The 21,740-nt window shown below is 38.3% G+C and overlaps 1 protein-coding gene across 9 annotated transcripts in view; it reads right to left on the minus strand.

Moving 5' to 3' along the window:
* FSTL5 (follistatin like 5) overlaps window positions 1–21,740 on the minus strand; it is a 561,575-nt gene that overhangs the window by 250,627 nt on the left and 289,208 nt on the right. The gene's annotated exons all lie outside the window — the stretch shown is intronic.

A 21,740-nucleotide genomic window follows, 5' to 3' on the forward strand; every position in this document is an offset into this window, starting at 1 on the left:
TATATAAATAAAAAGTATAACTACTTTTCAACACATGCTCAAATTCTTTAGCCTTCATTTTCTCTACAGTTTCCTCTTAACATTATAACAAGTCAAAGAAACGAGGATGGGTAGAAAGGTACAGACTACCATTGGCATTCTTTAAGAGTAAGAATGAATCAAGAACCTGCACAACCTGTGAGAATTCTATAGAAAAGTGTGGTTATGTCTAACTTTCCTTACCATTCTTTCTTTTTCATTGTATTTGACAGAAAGAACTTAGCTTATGCTGAACTTTGCTACCTAGTATCAAAATTGCTGTGAAGGCTCTGGAAACTTTTGTATGATGTGCACCTCTCAACATCACTAGGTGTTCCTACAGAGTAATTTTGTTTTATGTTAGCAGCAGTTTAACCTTTGGTAATGGTTTAAGATGATTATATTTGTGATATAACAGGTATATGTAAGAATATGGAGTTAAAATAATTTGGTTTCAGTTCTCTTTATCTGTAAAATAAGTAAGTATAACAGAATCAGAGAGCATTTTCTGTTTGACCTGCCTTTCCAATTACCATCCCTTCTCCTTTCTTTTCACCTCTAAGCTCCTTGAAATTTCATTTAGAATTGCTGCTTTGACTTCCTCTCTTCCAGCTCATTCCTATATTCCCTCTAATTTATATAAATACACTAAGAATACACAATACTGTAGTATAGTGTAAAGCTTGTATTGGCATAAGTTGGCATTGCCAAAATTACTTTAAAATGGTGAAGCTATGTCATTCCAAATGAGTGCCAATAAAGTCTTATATACTATACCATCATGTACGCTCAATATGCCCTACATACCACAGAAAATTATGCTTTAGAGAGTCTTAAAAAATTGGGATAACTTTGTGCATGCTTCTGCCTATATAGCTCAATGTCTTAGTCAGCATGAGTCCAATTGTACAGAAGTCATAGGGAGAGAAAAATCAATCAAAATTTCACACACCTCTAAAAGTGATCACAAGTATTTTTTCTGATATTTCAATATTTCAACTTTAATATTTTTGAGACTTCCAGGGCTAGAAAGTAGTGATAGGCATCCTGATAGGAAGTTATGAATCTTTTCTTTCCAAAAATATAAAGCTCCTATTCCTAACTATGCAGCTAGATAACAGATCATAAACCTATCAGCCTTGATCTAATACTGAATATTGCCATTTATATGGGCCTCAAGAAAAATACACATTTCAGGGGAAAGGAAAAAACATTCCTCTGTCATTTAAAAAAAGTATGATTTTTGAAATAGCATCTGTTTGAAACTCCTCATAGGCTCAGAATTTTAGAAGTAGTCTGGGCAAAGATGAATTAGTGTGTGCAATGACAGTGACTGGCACAACATATTTATTTATACATATTTAACTCTAAATACATAGGTAGTCCTGCTGACTTCAAAGGAACTATTATTTATTACTTGCATTGTTGTGGCAGCTGGAAGCCTAAGTCATGGACTAGCTCCCCATTTTGTTAAATATTACACAAACACATACCTAAAAAGCAGTCCTTGCCCCATAGAACCTACAATCTACTCACAATACAACAAGGGATATAATAGATGGAAAGGGAGAGCACAAGGAACCAGAGAGTGCTGGTCCGTATGATAGGCAAAGGTCTCAGGAACCCACTGAATATTTATTTTCACGTTTGTTTGTAGAACACATGGCAAAGTGTTTTAAGTAGAGAGCTTTAAAGGAAGGGCAACGTGGTGCTCTGCAGATATCTGTGGGTGAGACACAGCATGGCGGAAAAGAACAAAGATGCTTGTTTGAAAATTTAACCAGTAGATGATGAAGGCTTGCATTTTTGACAGAGCAGAGGCACGAGTTGTCATCTCAATAGCATACGACAGTCGGTAAGCAGGGTAGGGACAGGACATGAAGGCTTTGAAAGTGAAGACAAGTAATTTGTTTTTAATGTCATGGAGAAACAGCAGCTGGGGGAGCATGGAGGGGTGAAACGAGAGGGGTGACATGGCCAAAGTGAGAAGACAGAAAAATTATCTCTGCAGCAGTTACACGTGAGTAGTTACACGTGAAGCAAGATTGTATTTGTCAAGACCGGAGAAGAGGATGTTGCAGCAATCAAGAGGCCAGAGTTTCAGCTGTGTGGTGGAGAGGAAAAGCTGTATCTTAGGGTATTACAAAGGAATTCCCAGCAATATTTAAACACAGCCTGGATGTAAGGACCTAGAGTCAAAAGATGGTTATGGGTCTGCGTAATAAACAGGATGGTTGCATTCTTCATGGTGACTGAGGGCATATCCATACTTTGAGCTGGAGATGTAAAAATTCCATCTCGAGGAGACATACCTGTATGAGCTCTGATCATGGTAGCATGATAAAAATAAAGGATAGCTGCAGAAGTCCAAACAGCACAGGGGCTAGCCATCTTGAGTACATATTTAGCAACTTGCCCTTGGGGTGGCTAGTCCCTCCTGCTGTTTTTAGTGCACTAGATCAGTCACAACTAATGTGGGTATATATCCTCAAGCTGGAATTTACACCTGCAGCTTGAAGGGTAGACATACCCAAAGAAAGGAAGGAGGGGAAAAGGGCATGGGAGGAAAGATTAATAGCATAGTTTTAGTCACACTAGAATTCACAAGATTACTCACATGCTTAGGTATAAACTCACGCTTGCATGCTTTCCTCGATCAAAGCCATTGTGGCTGCCTTTTTCCATCTCCCCCTTTTTGAACCTGCACAAAGGAGCTGTGTACAATCTTTCCCTTAATGTTTCTCATAACCACTATAATCTTGAAAAAAGCTTAAAAGGAGATACTAGTGGTAAATACTAATTATATTCTGTGTTTTATTCTTTTCCATCTTTAATGCTTGAATGCTCCATGGGAGGAAGTAATCCAGCTATGACGTTTTCAGGTTCTTGCATCTACAACATTTCCCCCCCAATTATGCATGATTTATTTCACTACTTTTTTATTGGCTTCATATTGGGTTTTAGATAATATAGTTTTTTTTAATGCATGCAGAAACATAAATAACATTAAACAAGTGAACCAACAGGAGTAAAAGAAGTGTCACTCCTCTGTCCCCCAATTTGTATATTTATTTTTTGAAATATTAATAGGTTTGAATGGGGGAGTGTTAATATGAGTTCAAATTTAGTGAAAAAAATTAATGATTTTTCTATTTGTTTCCTTCCACTCTGCAATTCATTCTTTTAGCTGTGTGTTAGTTAACTAGGAAACAGCTGTAAAGTGGAATTTTTAAGTGCTATTGTCCTCATAGGCAAAGTTTTGAATAGAAGTTTGCCTATTATGCATAAGAAAAGTAAATATTTGACAATTTAAGTTTTATTTAATTTGTAAGGGGAGCAGAAACACTGAAAATTAATTGGATTATACTTATGAAAGAGTAGTTAGGAAAGGAAATACTGTACTAGCATTACAAATTTGTGTGAAGAAATATTTCTGATTGCGCTAAATAAAGGTATTCTAGGAAATTATTTTTAATGTCTCAAATTATAAAATATTACTTATCTCAGAGGTTATTGGAAAATACTTGAGTGTGTAGAGAGAAAGGATGGTCTCATGGTTAAAAAAATAAAAGGGGCTATTTAACTCCCAGCTTGAAGGGTCCTAAAGCCTGGGCTGCAGCCCTAAACCAAACATCTACACTGTAGTTAAAGAGTCCATTCGCCTGAGCCACATGAGCCAAAGTCAGCTGTCATGGGCCCGTCATGGGATTTTAATTGCAGCGTAGACATATCTAAAGAGGCTAAGTGACTTACCCAAGGTCACACAGGAAGTGTTTGCCATAATATGGCCAAACCTAGACGTTCCAGTTAAGCTTCCATAAAGCAAGCAAACTTGTGTGTGTTCTGCGGGAACAAATTACAGTTTTCATAGTGCTAAAAGATGCACTTTAAAAGATCTTTTTATAACATAATAATGGATGCCTCTGTAGGATTTTTGACATCAGTAAACAACTTTGTAAAAAAATTGGGAATTACCTCAAGCCATATTAATTTGAAAACTGGAGATTTCTTCGACCTTGGTGGCATGTTACGTTTCAGGTATTTACTTCAACGGACCGATGTATAGGTGTGTGCACTGGCGTGCGAGCACAAATGCACACATCTGTCACTACCACTCTTAGCAAGTAATCAGGAGTACTCTCCTCTTTGTTAAAAGCTAAACAGAGATCCTTTTTTAGCTCCAGATAATAGGTACTTGTGTTTTTAGGACATCAGAATCTGAATTTTATCTCCTTTATCAGTGTGAAATTTTAAGTGGCTATGACATGCAGTGAAAATACATCCGATGCATCCAGTAAGTTGCCTTGATGCTTGTTATAATATAACAATATGTAATAAGCAACATATATAACAATCACATACAATGAATTTATGATAATTTTGTCTCCTACACATATTTGGTCCCATTACAAACATTTTCCATTCATCATCATGTTGCTTCTACAACAGACTTGAGGTCATATTCTACTCTCAGTTCTACTATGTAAGTCTTGACTGACTCTAATGAAGCATGCCTTTTTTAGTTATTAATTATGGGTCATAATATTTTATTTTTTATTTTTCAGAGCTATTAGAGTAATAATGCTGGTATCTCCAAAATATGAGTCATAAAATATTGAATTAAAATATATTCCAGATCAATAATTTGTCTGGTAAATGACATCTTTGCCAGCTATATTTTCTGAATTTCAATAAAAAGGATTTCAAATGTAGAACTTGAAAACATACCCTCTAGATTTTGAAATTTCATTAGAGTCTTGGTATAAAATTCAAGTTTCTGAAAGTCCTAGACTGTTTTCCTTAACTATGAATCAAGTTGACATGTATTTGTGTGTCATATCTTGTCTACAGAGACATATAGACAAATCTTCAGTACTTAAGAAATAATTTACAATATGCAGATAAATTATTCAATCTCATCCAAGAGATAATGTCCCAGTTAAGGCAAATACTAGTAGAAGCTGAAATAAATAATTTAGGATGTCAAAAGCTATTTTACGTAACTTGTCTGAATGTGGTATTTGCCAAATTCTGACCACAATTAAATATTAATCACACTAAGAGTTGCACAGAGTAACTAATAGCTTGACTGTGATTACATTATTCTAGTAATTACTGATGACTCTGCCTGAGTAACAGAGTCTAATGATTATTTTTTCCTTACTGCAAAAGTGTTGTTATATTTAAAGACTTTATACTTTTCCCTTTTTGTCAGCATTATCTAGGATTTATATTATTTCAGTAGGTGATATCACTTCATATTAAATGCCATTGATCTACATAATTGAACCTTTAAATAGACCAAGTTACGCAAAGCTGTGTTTTCATTGACAATCTACTATTCATTCTGTGTTCTTTGATTATACAGAATAGGGCTCATCAAACATTATTGGTAATCAAAGTTAAAAGAAAAGACTCAGGTTCTTTCAGAAAATAATATATCTGTGTGTGACTTTGTTAAAGAAAATACATCTTCCAGACACTCCATTTAGTTCCACTTATAGTTTTTTTATATATATATTTATCATCAATTCTTAGGAGGCAGTGAGGGAATTACTTTAGCCCCTTTTTTCAATCCTTTTTGATCCTTACCATCAAGATCTCTTTTGTTTTATTTTTCTACTTGCCCCCTTGAACTTGCAACTTCAACAGCACTGAACACCTCTATATGTAACTTTAACAAAAATTTAACCCTGCAGTTGTCTATACTTTCCATTCACTCAGTCTATCAAAGAAAAAAAAAAAAAGAGTGAGAAAGACACAAAAGCATCCTGTCCCCCAGGAAGACATCGCTGAAAGCAAAGGTCAAGACGGGAGTTCAAAGTGGTGCTTTATTTTCCTCTCCAGTGGAGTTAGCCCAACTGTTGCTGTCATACCTTCTCCTATAGGGCCTGGAGATTTTTCCTTTTCAATATTTATTCAGAATAATACTATAAAACAGGGGCGGGCAAACTTTTTGGCCTGAGGGTTTTGGAAATTGTATGGAGCGCCGGTTAGGGTAGGCTGTGCCAGGCTGCGCCCCCGCTCCCGATTCACGCCCCCCTGATTCTCCCACACACACTCCCTGTCCCCTGACCACCCCCAGAACCCCTGCCCCTGACTGCCCCCCACCGCCCCATTCAACCTCCCCTCCTTCCTGACTGCTCCCCCCCGGGGCCCCGTCCCCGTTCAAACATCCCCCATGCTCCCCACGCTCTGACTGCCCCGAGCCCATCCACACCCCCGCCCTCTGACCACCATCCCAAACTCCTCTGCCCTCTATCTAACCACCCCCCCGCTCCCTGCCCCCTTACCACGCAGCACGGAGCACCCGTGGCTGGCAACGCTACAGCTGAGCTGCCCAGAGAGTAGCGCCAGTGTAGTGTAGTAAATTGCTCTCCGTACCTGCTACCAGTAGCACATTCCTACGTGGAACAGTTTAATACACTACACCGGCAGCATGGCGCGCTGAGGCTGCAGGGGGAGGGGGAACAGCGGAGGGAGGGCCAGGGGCGAGCCTCCTGCTCCAGGAGCTCAGGGGCCGGGCAAGAGGGTCCCGTGGGCCGGATATGGCCCGCGGGCTGTAGTTTGCCCACCTCTGCTTTAAACGTATAAAATACCACAGTTTTAACATGTTAAAATAAATACTGAAAGGCAAAAGAAAGCCCAAATCTAGAAGGAAAATGCTTTAAGACTTGAAAAGCTGCTATAACAAAGATAGAGAAAAGTTGTTCTCTGTTGCCACAAACAGCAGAGCAAGAGGCAATGGATTCAAACTACAGCATAGCAGATTTAGATTAAATCTCAGGAAAAAACTTCCTAACTGTTAGACCAGTAGGACAATGGAACAGACTAGGGAGGTTGTGGAAGCTCCTTCCCTGGAGGTTTTCAAAAGGAGGCTGGATAGCCATCTGCCTTGGATGGTTTAGACACAACAAATCCTGCAACTTGGCAGGGGGTTACACTAGATGACCCTTGTGGTTCCTTCTGACCCTATGGTTCTAAGGCAGTGCTGAGTTAGCCACAAATCTACACAAACTGTTTGCTTTTGTTTCTTGTCATCTCTGCCACAAGGCTATATTACTACCCTTTCACACAGTATCTGGAAAAGGGAAATGTGGATTATATTAAGCCACTATCTTCAATGTTTCACAAATGTTTACCATACACTCGACCAATCAATTATTCTCTAGAGAGACTCAGCTTTCATTTAAAATACAACAAAAATGTGAAGTGAGTGAAACCAATGAGTTTGCAGAGATATCTGAAGTGTTAACTGCCCCATTCATTGCAATGGCTGCTCAGTCAGTCCCCTTACTTTAAAACTTCCCTACTGTTAACTATCTCATATTAAAACAAGTAATTATCATACTATGAAGCATTTTCCTTGGGGGTATGTATGAAGAACTAGATACTACAGTAATAGGCCACACTATAAAATCCCTAAAATGCCATGGAAGATGATGTGTAGGTTATTAACAGCACATAGTAGAGGACATGAGAGGAGGGTAATTATTGGTTTCATTTTCATGAAGGGGGATCAGTTTTCAAAAGTATGAATCACAACTTTATTAATATTCACCATTTTATTTTTAATTTGAATACTGATGTATCCAGTAATACCAGGGTACAAAATATGGAAGAATGACAGAGTAGGTGGCAATGGGGGGGTGGAGGGGGGAAGGGGGCATTATACATGAAAAAAGCCATAGAATCAAATAAAGTAAAAACCTTAAATAAACCAAACTGTACCACAGAATCTCTGTGGATAGAAATTCCATGCTTGAAAAATGAGAGTATAGCAGTAAAAATATACTACCAACCACCTGACCCGGGTGGTGACAGTGACTGGGAAATACTAAGGGAGATCAGAGAGGTTACAAAGGCAGAAAACACATAATTAATGGGCTATTTCAACTATCCTCATATTGACAAAGTGTCACCTCAGGAAGGGATGCAGAGATAAAATTTCTAGACATCTATAAATTACTGCTTCTTGGAGCCCAGAAGGGGAGAAACAATTCTTGATTTTGTCCTAAATGGCATCCAGATGGTGAATATTGCTGAACCATTCCTTAATAGCAACCATAACAAAATTAAATTTAACATCCTTGTAGGAGGGAAAGAAACCCAAAGAAACAGTAGCATTTAACTTCAAAAAGAAGAACAACAGAAAAAAATGAGGAACTAGGTAAATAGAAATCACAAGCATGAAATGCCTACAAATTGCATGGATACTATTCAAAAACACCATACCAGAGGCTCAAACTAAATGCATATGACAAATTAGAAAAAAACAAGCATAAAACGCACACACACCCACACCAGTAAGAGGACCAAAAAAAGGCCACCCTGCCTAAACAACAGAATAAAAGAAGTGGTCAGTGGCAAAAAGACATCTTTTAAAAACTAGAAGTCAGATCCTACTGAAGGAAATAGAAAGGAACATAGACTCTGCAAGTCAAGTGCAAAAGTATAATAAGGCAGGCCAACATAGTTTGACGAGGAACTAGCTAAGGACACAGAAAGTAACAAAAGTAACCCCTTTTTTTGTTTTAAAGTACCTCAAAAGCAGGAACACTGCCCAATCAGTAGGGGTACTGGACGACTGAGCTACTAAAGGAGCACTCAAGGAACACAAGGCTGTTGCAAAGAAGCTAAATGAATTCTTTGCATTGGTCTTCACTGCAGAGGATATGGGGGAGATCCACAGACCCAAGCCATTCTTCATAGGTGATAAAGTTTGAGGAACTGTCCCAGACTGAGATGTCAGTAGAAAAGGTTTGGGAACAAACTGACTAATTAAACAGTAATAAGTCACTAGGAACAACTCAAATATGAAATTGCAGAACTACTAATGGTGGACTGTAACCTATCACTTAAATCAGACTCTGTACCAAATGACTGGAGGACAGATAATGCAATGCCTATATTTTAAAAAGGCTCCACAGGCCATCCTGGCAATTATAGGCCAGTAACTCTAACTTTAACTTTAATGCCAGGCAAACTGGTTGAAACTATAGTAAAGAACAAAATTATCAGACACAGAAAAACACAATATTTTGGCAAAGAGTCAACATGGTTTTAATAATGGGAAATTATGCCTCACCAATGTATTAGAATTATTTGAGGGAGTCAAAAATCATATGGATCAGCACTTGGTGTTTCAGAAAGTCTTTGACAAGGTCCCTCACCAAAGGCTCTTAAGCAAAGTAAGCATTCATGGAATAACAGGGAAAATCCTCTCATGGATCAGTAACAGGGCAAAGACAGGAAACAAAAGGTAGGAATAAATGGCTTCACAATAGTAAGAGATAAATAGCAGGATCCCCAGAGGATCAGTACCAGCACCTTTGCTATTCAACATATTCATAAAAGATCTGGAAAACAGTGTGAACAGTGAGGTGTCAAAATTTGCTGATATACAACATTACTCAAGATAGTTAAGTCCAAAGTTGATGTACAAGAGTTACAAAGCGATCTCATTAAACTGGGTGACTTGGCAACAAAATGTGTTGATAAGTTCAAAGTAATGTACATTAGAAATAAGAATCCCCATTATGCATACAAAAGAATGGGATCCAATTTAGCTGTTACCACTCAAGAAAGATCTTGAAGTCATGGTGGTTAGTTTTCCAGAAACATCCACTCAATGTGCAGTTTTAGTCAAAAAAAAGCTAAGAAAACGTTAGGAACTCTTAGGAAAGGGATAGACACTAAGGCAGTAAATATAATGCCACTATATAAATCCATGATATGTCATCTCCTTGAATACTGTGAGCAGTTCCAGTCACCCCCATCTCAATATATAAAGAAATGGAAAAGATACACACAAAAGACAACAAAAATTATTAGATATATGGAACAGCTTTCACATGAGCAGAGATTAAAAAGACTGGAACTGTTCAGTTTAGAGAAGAGATGACTAAGGAGGAATATGATAGCAGTGTATAAAATTATGAATATTAGGGATAAAGTAGACAGAGAAGTGTTATTTACTCCATCACATGAAGTAGGGATCACCCAATGGAATTAATAGTTAGCAGGTTTAAAAGGATCATAAAAAAAGTTCTTCGCACAATGCAGTGAACCTGTGGAACTCATTGCCATCGGATGATGTGAAGGCTAAAAGTATAACTGGATTCAAAAAAGAATTAAATACATTCATGGACGTCCATCAATGGCTGTTAGGCAAGATAATCAGAGATGCAACCTGATGCTCCCGGTGTCCCTAAACCTTTTACTGCCAGAAGCTGGGACTAGATGACAGGTGATAGATTACTCAAAATTGCCCTGTTCTGTTCATTCCCTCTAAAGCATCCGGCACCAGCCATTGCTAGAGACCAGATACTGGACTAGATGAAGCATTAGTATGATGCAGTATGGCCATTCTTATGTTATGTAAAATTAGCAGTATTTACACACTGAGTTTCAAACTTTTTTTTCAGCCAAACGCAGTTCAGAAATAGGTTAGTATTTTTCTTTGAACTTTAAAACAAAAACAAACAAACAAAACATTTGGCTTTTACAAACAAATGTAACATTAGCCCAAATGGAGAATATTTTGGAAAGCTATGAGAGTGAAAAAAATCTTAGCTGTAGTATTCACTACCAAGCAATGGTACAATAATTTGGCATTGCGTACCAGTTTTGTATAAATTACATCTACAAAATAAATTAAGGATCACCAAACTAAAAGTCAATTATTGCATCTAATATTGTAACGTAATGCAACTTCAGTGTTAAATACTACTGCATTCATTTTTAAGATAAAGAGCTGCAGTATACATACTACAATGTGTCATATTCTTTAATGTTATGTGATCATGTAATGAAAGACCTGAACATTATCTCCCATCATAAAAAGGGTGAAGTTAAAGGTGCCTTAAATCTGTAATTCCTGATTTTGGGGATAAAAATAAAAAAATTACTATTATGCTAATTAACATTTTTGTACTGTGTGCAATATAATGAACCTGGTTCTTCTCTCGCACCAGTCACTGGAGCCATGCCAAAGTGAAAGCAAAGTCAGGCCCAGATAGATTTACAGTAGCTTACTTTCTGATGTGTGATTTGTTTCATGAGTTATGGGATGACACACATAGGCGTGTTGTGACAAGTCATTCCTATACAACATCTGGATCACAGTTTCCTCTTACAGAAGATGACATAAAAGGTTATCCTAAGAGAGTAGATCAATCATTTTATTCTAGCTTCACTACTAAGAAATAAATGTTTCAACGCAAGATATCTCTGTACAACTACAAAGGAGGCTGTTGACATAATAGCTGAAGTTAAGGTGTTATAGGCTGTCTTCAAGTGCAGTTTCATATCACTATCCTTCCTTTGTGGTTTGATGCAGAAGTGTGTGATTAAAAAGGATTTGAATCCACAATTTGGTCCCAGATTATTATTTTTTTAAACAGTGAAGCTTGTCTTTCCTTTGAGTTTTTATTTCACCTTTTGGCCTTCAGAAGAGAGCCCTCATTCACATATAAGCCCTTCTAATAAAAAAGGTACATGGTTTCTATTCTATTCCATATTATGAATATGATTCTCCCTCTATTTCACAGAGACAGAAATGAAAATGACTATGAGAACAAGTCATGAAAGATGTTTCTGTCAAAATGGAAAGCATTTACTTAAATTCAGCTCCACAGATATCAGTTTGGATATGAAATTTCATCTATCTTGTCCATTAGTCACAAACCAGAAATGGCATAATTAGTTAAGGGTTCAACCCAAGGAAATGGTATGTTGCTATCTACAGCACCTTATTTTGAAATGCATACACTTTTCAGTCACAGTAACTTAAAGATATGAAGTTATCTAGCTATTCAGAAGGCCTGATTAGCAGTGGGGGCACAGGATCTGATTAAATCAAAACAAACTTATGACATGTCTCTTCTTTCACTCCACTCTCTCTCGTGAATGGAGAGTGAGGATGGAGATAGACATTTGGATTTTTGGTTAAATGGCTGCAACACTACTATAATCTTGTAGTTTTAAAATAGCAAAATTCCTTGAGGCACACTGCCCTGGCAGCAGTGAAATGGAGGAGGCAAAGGCCACCCCACACTGTTACTGGTCTTTTCCCCTTGAAAAGTTTGAATCCAAAGGATCCTGCAAGTCCCATGCTTAGTCTGTGTATTTAAACCATAGGCTCTACCATGGCTCTTATTATTCTAACTAAAGCCTGCAACCCAAGCTACTAACTAACTAAGAGACCTAAGCAAGGCTTGCAACTACATCAGAGCTGATGCACAAAGGCACTTCCGTGTTATAAATATTAAATTTCACACAACAAACTACATTAAAAGAATACTATTGAGATTTCAAAATAAAGCACTCCCATTCCACTCTAGGTCTAGCTCTTGTTCCCACTTCATTCAAATCAGGCAGCTTCCTCCTTTACACCTCCTGGGCACCAGCACTGGGGCCATTGAGAACATAGGAAAAACCACTCCCTGCTCCCATTTCTGATGTCTAGCCCCAACCTGGCCCTCAGCAGCCCAGAATCAGCAGATGGAATCTTGAGATATTTTAAAGCCATATTGTAAAGCCATATCTAAATGTACATGTGCAAGGTGTGATTCTCTGAAGGCTTATAACGTGGCCAAATTTAGGCAGATTTTCTCAGTGATAACCAAAGTCACAACCCTAACAAAAAACAAAAAAAACCTACCAAATTACAAGTCCCTGCTCCAGAGCACGGAGTGCTACAGCTTTTCAAAGAAAAAGTCATCTGATTTTTTTTTTAACAAGGGGAAAACAATGAATTACTCACTAGTCTCATTCTCAGAAATGGCTGACCCATTTTGGCTGAAATTTTCTAAAGCATACAACCCAAGGCTGATACCCAGCATGGAAAACATCAGCTTGAATGGTTAACATTTGTCAATGTTTTAAGCCATTATACGTTCTGATAATGGGAAATGCTAGGCTACGTTAGCAGGTGATACTACCAGCCCTTCCTATAGTAATAAATATATTTTTTTAAGGAATAACAAATCACTAAATGAAAAAGCAGAAATTCAGGCACAGCTACTAGAAATATCCCTCAATAAAATGACTAGATGATAATACCCTTTAATCTTCCCATATTTTCCTGCCATTTTAATTTCAGTTTTTACACCATTGTTTCTTCCACTCAATGGCTAACATGCATTTCATAAAGAAAAGGAGTACTTGTGGCACCTTAGAGACTAACCAATTTATTTGAGCATAAGCTTTCATGAGCTACAGCTTCCTTCATCATGTAGCTCACAAAAGCTTATGCTCAAATAAATGCATTTCATAGGAATCATAGGACTGGAAGGGACCTTGACAGCTCATCTAGTCCACTACCCTGCACGTGTAACACCGACAGACCCCAGTTGTCAGTGGGCAGTATTGAACCGGGGAACCTCTGGACCTTAGTGCATGAACCTCCACCGCATGAGCTAAAAGCCAACTGCCTGTAAGCTAAGGCTACACAGCAAACTTATTAATCTCTCTCTAAGTGGTCTCGGAGCTATTAGATGGGACAGAACACCACACCCAGGAGGTATGTGGGTTACACATGTAAGGACTAAATATTATCTAGACCATTCCTGACAGGTGTTTGTCTAACCTGCTCTTAAAAGTCTCCAATGATGGAGATTCCACAACCTCCCTAGGCAATTTATTCCAGTGCTTAACCACCCTGACCATTAGGAAGTTTTTCCTAATGTTCAACCTAAACCTCCCTTGCTGCAATTTAAGCTCATTGCTTCTTGTCCTATCCTCAGAGGTTAAGAAAAACAATTTTCCTCCCTCCTCCTTGTAACAACCTTTTACGTTCTTCAAAACAGTTATGTCCCCTCTTAGCCTTCTCTTTTCCAAACTAAACAAACCCATTTTTTTCAATATTTCCTCATAGGTCATGTTTTCTAGACATTTTTGTTGCTTTTAAGAAAGGAGCAGAAAAGAAAGTGCAGCATTTGGGCAGAATAAGTTATGAAATATCTCAAATAGAGCAACACAGTTGCCTGCTTCTTGATTTAATTTGACCTTGTTTCAACCAAAAATCAGTTGCAAAAAACAAGATTGCAAAAACATTATGCCGTGTGATAGTGTCTCAGCCAACTGCATTTTTATGGTAATTTGAGGATAAAAGTATATGTGGTAATTATACCATGGAACAACTCCCCTGCTCCCTGTGTGATAAAAAAGGTTGTGTAAAATGGGGCAATGTGCTATGGAATTTTCAGGAGTAAGTAGGGTTTGAACCATAATTCTGCCTTGCTTGAGAACCACTTCTCTCCTAGAAACTTGTGTGTGAGACCGGGAAACTGTCCTGTTTGCCCAAAGCCAGTTTACCACTCATCCTTCCAGTTCCTTTGGAGTATCTGATCTTGTTTTAAATGGGGGATTGTTTGTCTCAAAAGGTTATAACCAGGGTAACCTGTTGGGCAGACTCTGAAATCTGTGTTCAGGGATGGGAATCTTTTCAGCTCCTTTGACTATTTGAAGATTTGAGTTGTCCCTAGAATCTTCTAGATAACTGAGGTTTTACTGGATATAAAGACCACCTGATAATATTGGCACTCATTTCTCCTGAAGAAAATATGACTTTTTTGTTCAATTGCACTTTCTATACAAAATATATTTATTTATTAACAGATTTAGTTATTTGAGGCATCACACAATTTCCTTTTGAAACCACACGGAGATAAAATATTTCTGTACACTGCACAAAGGTACTACACTGTGTTCATCAAGTTGTTCATATTCCAGATGAGTTGTGATTGAAATTTAGGGAGAACATATTAGAAAGGACCACCTAGTGAGACTTGCTGCTGGTATGTTCTGTTCACTCACTGAACTGAAATATATGATGTTATTTCAAGATAATCTTTGAAGACACAGGAATTTCTTCTTTACCTTAGAGTTCTGGAAATATTAGAGAATAGAACCTTTAACTAAAAGAGAATTCAGATCAAAAGCAAACATGATAAAATTAAACAAAGAATATCTATAAACTCTCCTCATAATAAAATACCACCACCTAATTCTTTTTATCAGTAAATCCCAATGCACTGTACAAATGAAGGCAAGCATCATCATCCCCATTTTATAGATGGGGAAATGGAGGCAGAAAGTGGTGACATGAGTTGCCCAAAGTCAACCAGCAGAACAGCGGCCAAGTTGGGAATAGAACCACAGACTATTGTAATAATTGGTGCCTAGCTGACCTACTGCTGCTGTGAGCCAAACTCTGGTAAAGTAGGCAGAAGTTTATAAAATGACGCAGTCAACTGCAACAACTAATGTTGATGGGAAAAGATGAAAAAGGTAGACAAAAAGGCTGAATTAGTCCAAACAAAAAGGCCTACTGTTACATCATGCATGGCAAACAAGAAAAGCGTGGAACCAGAAATTAATGAACCAAAATTGGTATTTTGGGAATTAGGCCTAATTGGTGTACAAAACAATGAGAGGATAGACTATTTGTCCCATCACTCATTTTTGGGGTCCTCAAAACAAACAAACAAGAAAACACTTTGTGGAGAAAAAGCTCGCTGCCTCGATGATGGCTGACTGAAAGACAGGGAAGAAGTAAGCATCACCATTATGGCTAAAACAAACATGATCTTCTGGGACCCCAGACCTTCTTTCCTAATTCTAAGAGATGTCCTGACCAGACTGGGCCAAGGAAGAAGTCAGATGACATTGCTACCTGGATACAAACCTATGTGTCCTCCTCCTTTCCCACCTTATTTCTTCTCTTTCCTATCCCTCTCCTTTTGTCTAATAAGAGTCTGGCTTAGCTGGCCAAGACTGCATATTTTGCAACACTGATGAACCGAAAGAAGTAGCTCAAAGCAGGGCCCTAACCAGCCCAATGCTGATACAAGTTTGTCATGTCTCAGAGTGGCTGATAAAACAATGTGCCATGCCTGTGTTTTTCCAGCAGTGAGGTTGCAAGTGAGAATCAACACCAGAGACAAAAGCAGCATTTTCTATCTTTGCTGTTCTTTTGTTTACCCTTTTGTGTGTGTTTCTTTTGTTGAGTCTTCTAGGAACTTGAATTGAACTTTAACAACAACAGTTCCAGACCATCAACTAATTTCTTCTTTTTTCTCCAAAAGTGACAGTTATCATCATCTTTAATATCATGTAAGAGACCATCAAACATGTTTCCCCCCCGGCCCCCAAAGATTCTCTACAGCTAAAGGGAAAGGGAACATGAGATCTTGTTAAAATAAAAGCCTCACTTAATCCTTTACATTTCAAATGCTTTAAGCTGTTTCCCCTTCTTTTTGTGTAGCTTTAATAAAAGGTTAAAAAGAGGTTTAATGGTCTGCCATGTCGCTACGCAGGATGAAGTCTCTGTATACCAGACTGCAAACCTTGTTTAAAACTGTTTAATATTGGACAGTTTCAGGGTCATGTTAACACCTTCAACTCTTTGGCCTCATACATTCCACCTAAGTTAATACCACAGGTCTCTTGAGTCCCTGTCTAGTACTCTTCCATTAGGTCACTGCCTCTCCCTCCAGGTAAATGAACTGTGTCACCTTAATAGATACTATTTTGATTTTCTTTTTGAATATGAACACACTGATTCATTTATTATAATCCTACTGGATTCAAATTCTGGTTGTAACAGAATCTTGAGCTACTACCTAACCTAATGATCCTATGCCATCTTTTATTATGTAGTTTCTATAGGCATCATAGTTTGAACCACATCCCAAAAAGGACCTTGCCTTTGAGCATTTGAGCATTCATAACTCCTGTCAGGGTTCCCTTCCACACTCTGAACTCTAGGGTACAGATATGGGGACCTGCATGAAAGACGCCCTATGCTTATTCTTACTAGCTTAGGGTAAAGCTTCCCCAAGTCACAAACTCCTTGCCCTTGGAGGGTACGCTGCCGCCACCAAGTGGTTTAACAAAGAATCAGGGAAAGGACCACTTGGAGTTCCTATTCCCCCAAAATATCCCCCCAAGTCATTACACCCCCTTTCCAGGCATGAGAATAATATCCTAACCAATTGGTTACAAAATGATCACAGACCCAAACCCCTGGGTCTTAGGACCATAGAGAAATCAGTCAGGCTCTTAAAAAAACAGAACTTTATTAGAAAGAAAAAAGATAAAAGAAGCACCACTGTAAAATTAGAAGGGAAGCTAATCTCACAGGGCAATCAGATATAAAACACAGAGGATTTTCCTCTGGGCAAAAAACTTTAAAGCTACAAAAAGAAAACCAGGAATACACCTTCTTCTCAGCACAGAGAAAATCATAAGCCAAAACAAAAGTAAACTAATGCTTTTCCTTGCTAGTACTTACTAATTCTAATGGAGTTGGATTGCTTGCTTTCTTGATCTCTCTCCGGCAAGCACACAGAACAGACAGACAAAAACCTTCCCCTGCCCCTAGATTTGAAAGTATGTTGTCCCCTTATTGGTCCTTTTGGTCAGGTGCCAGCCAGGTTACCTGAGCTTCTTAACCCTTTACAGGTAAAAGGATATTGTGCCTCTGGCCAGGAGGGACTTTATAGTACTGTATACAGGAAGGTTGTTACTCTTCCCTTTATATTTATGGCAACTCCAATCAGTGTAAACAACTGGGGGCAGGGAGAGCAGGGAGGAGAATTCTGAAGGGAATGATGTATACATGTTAGCATATGCATTTGTTCCAACAAATAGTTCTATTTATTACAATTTTCTGAAGGGGGGGGGAAGAATCCATTTAAGAGAAGGAATAAAACCAAAGCAATTTCAAAGACAGGAAAAAAACATGCTTACAGTTGCTCAAACTATTTCCTATCCTGAGGGGGTTTCTGTCTTCCTGGTCCTCACTTTTTTTGGCTAAATTCTAACTGGGTAATTTATTTTCAAAAATTCCTCTGTGGTAGTTTTTGTTGGTTATATTTTCTTCTACACTTTCTGCCCTTAAAATGTTGTGTTATGTTTTTGTTATTATTTTAATACTGCAGTCTTCTACCCAACTGATGGCTGCTTTTTAGCAATGGATGGAACATAGGTATGTGTAGTTTTTAAGTGTGTAAAGCACTTTGGGATACTTGGATGAAAAGTAAAGTATTAATCACCACCATTAAGCTGCCCACCAACAAAGTGAGTTATATACTGATTATATTAAACTATAAGGATGAGTCAATATTTCATCTAAGTGTAGAGAACAAATCTACCAAAGAAAGATGTAAGGGTGGATTTCTGTGGACTTACCATGAGCTTTATACTGTCAGTGTAGCCTAGACAATTTGTGCCTGATATACCTCACATTTGTGCTGGTGTCAGGAATAACATTCTCCACTGAACTCCAGAGAAGAGTTACACTAGCATACAAATTAAATCAGAGGACAAACAGACCCCTTAAAGAGCTATAATAACTTCTACAAAAAAGAAAACTATAATCCACAGATCTTTTAAGATACACACACACAGGGTACACTTAAGAACATAAGAACAGCCATACTAGGTCAGACCGAAGGTCCTTCTATCGCAGTATCCTGCCCTCCGACAGTGCCCAATGCCTGGTGCCCAGGAGGGAATGTACAGAACAGATAATCCTCAAGTGATCCATCCTGTTGCCCATTCCCAGCTTCTGGCAAATAGAGGCTAGGGATACCATCTCTCTCCATTCTGGGTGTCATAAATATAAAGGGAAGGGTAAACCCCTTTGAAATCCCTCCTGGCCAGGGGAAAGCTCCTCTCACCTGTAAAGGGTTAAGAAGCTAAAGGTAACCTCGCTGGCACCTGACCAAAATGACCAATGAGGAGACAAGATACTTTCAAAAGCTGGGAGGAGGGAGAGAAACAAAGGGTCTGTGTGTCTGTCTATATGCTGGTCTTTACCGGGGATAGACCAGGAATGGAGTCTTAGAACTTTTAGTAAGTAATCTAGCTAGGTATGTGTTAGATTATGATTTCTTTAAATGGCTGAGAAAAGAATTGTGCTGAATAGAATAACTATTTCTGTCTGTGTACTTTTTTGTAACTTAAGGTTTTGCCTAGAGGGGTTCTCTATGTTTTTGAATCTAATTACCCTGTAAGATATCTACCATCCTGATTTTACAGGGGGGATTTCTTTATTTCTATTTACTTCTATTTTTATTAAAAGTCTTCTTGTAAGAAAACTGAATGCTTTTTCATTGTTCTCAGATCCAAGGGTTTGGGTCTGTGGTCACCTATGCAAATTGGTGAGGCTTTTTATCCAACATTTCCCAGGAAAGGGGGGGTGCAAGTGTTGGGAGGATTGTTCATTGTTCTTAAGATCCAAGGGTCTGGGTCTGTAGTCACCTAGGCAAATTGGTGAGGCTTTTTACCAAACCTTGCCCAGGAAGTGGGGTGCAAGGTTTTGGGAAGTATTTTGCGGAGAAAGACGCGTCCAAACAGCTCTTCCCCAGTAACCAGTATTAGTTTGGTGGTGGTAGCGGCCAATCCAAGGACGACGGGTGGAATATTTTGTACCTTGGGGAAGTTTTGACCTAAGCTGGTAAAGATAAGCTTAGGAGGTTTTTTCATGCAGGTCCCCACATCTGTACCCTAGAGTTCAGAGTGGGGGAGGAACCTTGACACTGGGTAATAGCCATTGATGGACCTATCCTCCATGAACTTTTCTAGTTCCTTTTTGAACCCTGTTAAAGTTTTGGCCTTCACAACATCCTTTGGCGAGAAGTTTCACAGATTGGCAGTGCCTTGTCTGAAGAAATACTTCCTTCTGTTTGTTTTAAACCTGATGCATATTAATATCGTTTGAAATAGTATAATAATAATATTAAAATAGTTCTTGTGTTATGAGAAGTAGTAAATAGCACTTCCTTATTTACTTTCTCCACACCAATCATGACTTTATAGACCTCTGCAATATCCCCCCCTTTAATTCATCTCTTTTCCAAGCTGAAAAGCCCCAGTCTTATCAGTCTTTCCTCAGATGGCAGTCATTCCATACCCCTAATCATTTTTGTTGCCCTTTTCTGAACCTTTTCCAATTCTAATATATCTTTTTTTGAGATGTGGTGACCACATCTGCACACAGTATTCAAGATGTGGGCATAACATGAATTTATATAGAGGCAATATGATATTTTCTGTCTTATTATCTATCCCTTTCTTAGTGATTCCCAACATTCTATTCCCTTTTTAGACTGCTGCTGCACAATGAGTGGACATTTTCAGAGAACTATCCACAGTGACTCCAAGATCTCTTTCTTGAGTGGTAGCAGCTAATTTAGATCCCATCATTTTATATGTGTAGTTAGGATTATGTTTTCCAATGTGCATTACTTTGCATTTGTCAACATTGAATTTCATCTGCCATTTTGTTGCCCAGTCACCCAGTTTTGTGAAATCCTTTTGAAGCTCTTCGCAGTCTGCTTGGGACTTAGCTATCTTGAGTAATTTTGTATTATCTGCACATTTTGCCACTTCACTGTTTTCCCCTTTTTCCAGACCATTTATGAATATGTTAAATAGGACTGGGCCCTGTATGGACCCCCTGAGGGATACCACTATTTACCTCTCTCTATTCTGAAAACTGACCATTTATTCCTACCCTTTGTTCCCTATCTTTTAAACCAGTTACCAATCCATAAGAGGACCTTCCCTCTTATCCCATGACAGCTTACTTTACTTAAGAGGCTTTGGTGAGGGACCTTGTGAAAGACTTTCTGAAAATCTAACTACACTATATCCCCTGGATCCCCCTTGTCCACATTCTTGTTGAACCCCTCAAAGAATTATAGTAGATTAGTGATGCATGATTTCCGTTCTCAAAAACCATGTTGACTCTTCTCCAGCAAATTATGTTCATCTATGTGTCTGACAATTTTGTTCTTTACTATAGTTTCAAGCAATTTACCAAGTACTGAAATCAGGCTTACTGGCCTGTAATTGCCAGGATACCTTCTGGAGCCCTTTTTAAAAATTGCATCACATTAGCTATCCTCCAGTCATTTGGTACAGAAGCTGATTTAAATGATAGATTACAGGCTACAGTTAGTAGTTCTGCAATTTCACATTTGAATTCCTTCAGAACTCTTGGGTGAATAACATCTGTTTCTGGTGACTTATTACTGTTTAGTTTATCAATTTGTTCCAAAACCCCCTCTAATTACACCTCCATCTGCAACAGTTCCTCAGATTTGTCAGCTAATAAGAATGGCTCAAGTTTGGGCATCTCCCTCACATCCTCAGCCATGAAGACCGCTGCAAAGAATTTATTTAGTTTCTCCGCAATTGCCTTATCGTCCTTGAGTGCTCCTTTAGCATCTCTGTGATCAGTGAACCCACTGGTTGTTTAGCAGGCTTCCTGCTTCTGACCTACTTAAACATTTTTTTTGCTATTACTTTGAATCTTTGGCTAGCTGTTCTTCACATTCTTTTTGGCCTTCCTAATTATATTTTTACAAATCATTTGCAGAGCTTATGCTCTTTTCTATTTTCCTCAATAGGATTAAACTTCCACTTTTTAAAGGATGCTTTTTTGCCTCTCACTGCCTCTTTTACTTTGTTGTTTAGTGGCACGTTTTTGGATCTCTTACTATGTTCTCTTAATTTGGGGTATATATTTTAGTTGAGCCTCTATTATGGTGTCTTTAAAAAGTTTCCATGCAGCTTGGCAGGGATTTCACTTTTGGCACTGTACCTTTAAATTTCTGTTTCACTAACTTCCTCATTTTTGTGTAGTTCCCCTTTCTGAAATTAAATGTGACAGTGTTGGGCTGCTGTGGTGCTTACCCCAACACAAG

The sequence above is a fragment of the Lepidochelys kempii genome, chromosome 4, assembly GCF_965140265.1.
Source record: "Lepidochelys kempii isolate rLepKem1 chromosome 4, rLepKem1.hap2, whole genome shotgun sequence".
NCBI classification, from domain to species: Eukaryota; Metazoa; Chordata; order Testudines; family Cheloniidae; genus Lepidochelys; species Lepidochelys kempii.